Raw genomic sequence first — 3,997 nt, 5'->3', positions numbered from 1 at the left:
GGAAAAAAAAAAAAAAAAAAAAAAAAAAAGGCACAGCAAGGAACTGGCACAACGGCAAAAGCAGAGCGTGGTGGCACAGAGACAGAACGAGCACACAGCGGTATGGGAAGGAAGTACGAATGCCTGAAATCCTCATTATCACTGAATACTCGGGGGTCGTGGGAAAAACTGACTCAATGTCTCAATTAAGTTTTGCCTTTGCAAATTAAGTGTTCTTTTGTCAAGCAGAAAAACGGAAAAAAAATCACCATCTCTGGTCCACAAAATCCACCACGCCAAAACCTCTGCTAAGGTGTAAAGTAACTGCAGCACATGGCAAGAGCCTGGAACAGAGCTGCTTGTCTCGTCCACCTGTAGCTGKTCAGTCCCTGCGAACAACTGCTGCAAAGACCACGGTGCAAACATGGGAATGGATTCCTTGAGGGAAGCTGAGGAAAATCAATTCCCTGAGCAGAGGAGGCACGAGTGGCCCTAGGAAATGAACCGTTTTGCAAAATCTGACATGGAGCTGGTCTATAAGTCAGCTGTGGAACTATGATTCTGCTAGAGGAGAAATCCTAGCGTTGACAGGACAGGCTTGGGCAGTTGTTAGTGGCAGCTTTAGAAGAAAGTCTGGCTTTTGTGGCGCTGTTCTTCAGTCTCTGAAAGGGTGAGAGATCTGTGGAAAAAAAAAGATGGGGACAGAAAGAGCTACAGTAATGAATAGTAGCCGGTGACCTGCTTATGTGGGCTTCTGTGTAGTTGTAATTTGGGTATTTTGTTTGGGGAGGGAAGACGGAATTCTAGTGTTGGTAGCTATGTGACTCTGATGGGATAATTAAGTGCATAGTTTTATTCTCCAGTTTCGACACGCCCTAATGAGAATGGTGTATATATAAGTTGTTTTCAAAAAACTGTATGTATTCTGGCAGTGTATGTAAAAGAAAAATTATTTGTATTTCCTACTTGGCTTCAGTATTTGGAAAGAGTAGAGCAGGCCTGAGGCTCTACAAATCCAATAATGAAATAAAAGCTTCATGTGTAGCAAGACTTTCTTGAAGGCCTTGTCTACTCCTGCACTTCAAAGACAAGACTGCAGTGAAACATTGTCTGCCCTCTACAAGATCAGGAGATGCAAAAKACAAGGCTGTATTTCACAATGACAGTGTTTAGCTGTGTGGGCTGTGAGGAGGGCTGTTGAACTGTACATAAATTAGACCCTTAAACTGGTGTCAGTGTACTCTGGTAAAGCATTTTGCTATGCTTCAAATTCTAGACATGAGAGTAAATCCAGCGAGAAAAACAGAGAGGCCTTTCAACAGAAGGGATGCAARCTATTTGATTCAATTTATGCTTTGCTAAAAAAACTTTTTTTGGAAAACCCACTGCTGAAGACAAGAGGGACATGTTTATTGGTTTTGGTTWCCAGTAACTAGACCATGGTGAGCTGGCTGTTAGGAGAATGTYAATTAATGTACGTATTTTATACCATTTAATTAGGTAATTTTTATTTAATACCTGAACACTGAAAGTCGTATTGCCTAAGTTTTGTTATGTATCAGCATTGGTTCTGACTCTGGGGGACWTTTTGCATCCAGAAAAGCTTCAGTATGATGTATCTGCTGTTAATTTCTGCCTGTGACAAATATTTTGGATTGTGTTTTGGGCCACTTATTTTTGTTTTTAGCTCTGTATGGACGCTTAAAAACCTCAAACAAACAAAAAGAAAAAAGAAAAAATCCACCCCTCACAAACAAACAAAATTTCCCACATTTTATTTAAGGTTATAGTCTCTCTTTGGTACAGTGAATGGAAGCAATGAGACACACTTAGAAGAGAAAATAAGCTCTAATGTCACAATGTGTGAACATAACTTCAAGAAGCGTGCCTTAGTTCTGTGTATGTTCCTGTTTTATGCTTTAACACATGCTATTGCAATTCAAAGTTTAAATGTCTACCTCCTCTTCTGGAAACATGCCATTTAAGAGGTTGGGTGAGAAGGTTTACTTCCTTGACAAATAATACTACTGTGCTGCCAAAGCCTTCTGAAAAGTGCTCAATGGTTTTGTACATTTTTAAGGTAAGAGAGTAATATATTGGGTGAAAATTGTATATTGTCTTCAGGCCTGAAATGGAAGCTGTTACCAGTACAAGAGCAGATTGGTAATGTGGACAAGACAATGATGACAAATATGGAAGGAATGCAGACAATGAGCTTCATTCTATCATCCTATAATATAGTTAAGACCAATTTTTGTTTTCCTTGCTTGACCACCCYCCTCAGGTGGAAGTGGATCACAAGTCACACCTAAGTGTGATCAACAAAACTTGTTTTCAGCAACACTTCATTCTAGGTACTCTGTTTTTCACTGCATGATCAGAAATTATTTTAAAGAAAAATGAGTGCATGCTGATACTGATTGGGTAGTGATTTCTCCAGGTGTAGATCAGGCATACTCATGGTMTGTTCTTGGGAGGCAGAAGAATAGTTTCAGGTTTGTTTTCTTTTTTTTTTTTTTTTTTTTTTTTTTTTTTTTACAATTTTCAGATGAACCTAAAAAAAAAAAACAAACAACACAGACAAATGAAAATTAAGATTGCAACTTACATTGAATATATTTAAACTTAGCACCAAGATTTTGTAGTTCTTTTTTCCAGCTCAGTTGCTAGCTGGTGGTTTTCTCTGGTAATCACAGACACTTAGACTTTMTAGATTCTAGAAATGTGTGATGTGTCCGACCCCTCCCTCATTAGCAAATACTTATACATCAGTTATTTCTTTGTAAATGTCTTCTTGAAAGATGTGCTGTGTAGAACAACCCATCAGTACTTGCCAAGAACTTTAAAATGGAAGGGTGGTCAACCCAAAAATCATACTGAGGAAAATGTATTTCTTCCTTCCCCACCCTCTGCAGCTTCCTACTCATTGGTTCAAAAATCTCTCTTTCAAAAGAAGTAGTTCCATGACAGACTACAAAGAAGATGAACTACAAATAACCCCATCTCCTAGACCCTTTGTATTAATTTAGCTCCTGTTGCAGTGGTAAGTCATTTGCTCTGCTGAGGAGAAGCAAGGGATGCTTCTGGACAGGACAGGAAMCTTTCAGGGCACTCAATGTAGACTGTGTGTCTCTGAGAGCAAACTGTTGTCTGTAAAAGATGGTTTGTCTCAGTTAGTAGAGAAAAAAATATGATTGTGTTTACGATTGAGTGGGAACTTTCCTGTTTTATTTCCTTCTCTAACACACCAAGGATCAGCATCTGATTTTGCGCACCAATGGGTTTTTCCCTACACTATCCCATTTTTGGCATGATTTTTGCATAGAAAGATAAAGTTTACCCAAATATCATCATCTTTGCTCTCGATGTAATGTCCTTCTCTACGGGGTTCAAGTCTAGACAGCACAATAGGTAAAACAGAAGTGCTCACCCAACAGAACAGCTGCCATTATTGCTAAACCTGCTAAACCCTGAGYTGTCAGTGGTAGAAACCTCAGGGAGAAAGACAGGGAAACACAAATAAGATTGAATTTAGTAAGATTCATCAGCAAAGGAGAATGCTGGCAGATAAATGCAGATAACTATAAAAGTAATGCTGTTAATGTAGTTTATCCTTCTGATGCTCCCCAGACTATCAGTGCTGCACTATACACAAGCATGTACGTTATTCCAGTCTGACAAAATGCTAAATGAAGCAGAATCCCCCAGCAGCCATGCAGCAGGCAGCCAAGGTGAACAGACTTCAGGAAGCGGCCAACTCGCTTGACTCCCCAAGCAGCAGCTGAATTGCCATGAATTAGATGGACCATTAGTCTGGCTCAATGGGGCATTTCTCATGAGGGCTTGATTTTGTTCACTGCAATATTCGTCAGAGGCACTCAGGGGTTTGCAGTGCTATGCCACAACTGGATATTAGTGCCTGAGAAACTGTGAGAGGGCTGTGCACACACATCTCGCCTTCTGGGGTAGCATTCTGGTGAAATATGGAAAGGGGCACGATGCCAGACTGAGTTATGCC

The sequence above is a fragment of the Malurus melanocephalus genome, unplaced genomic scaffold, assembly GCF_030028575.1.
Source record: "Malurus melanocephalus ecotype Western Australia unplaced genomic scaffold, MMel_1.1 scaffold_0, whole genome shotgun sequence".
In the NCBI taxonomy this organism is placed as follows: domain Eukaryota; kingdom Metazoa; phylum Chordata; class Aves; order Passeriformes; family Maluridae; genus Malurus; species Malurus melanocephalus.
This window is presented reverse-complemented; position numbering follows the sequence as displayed.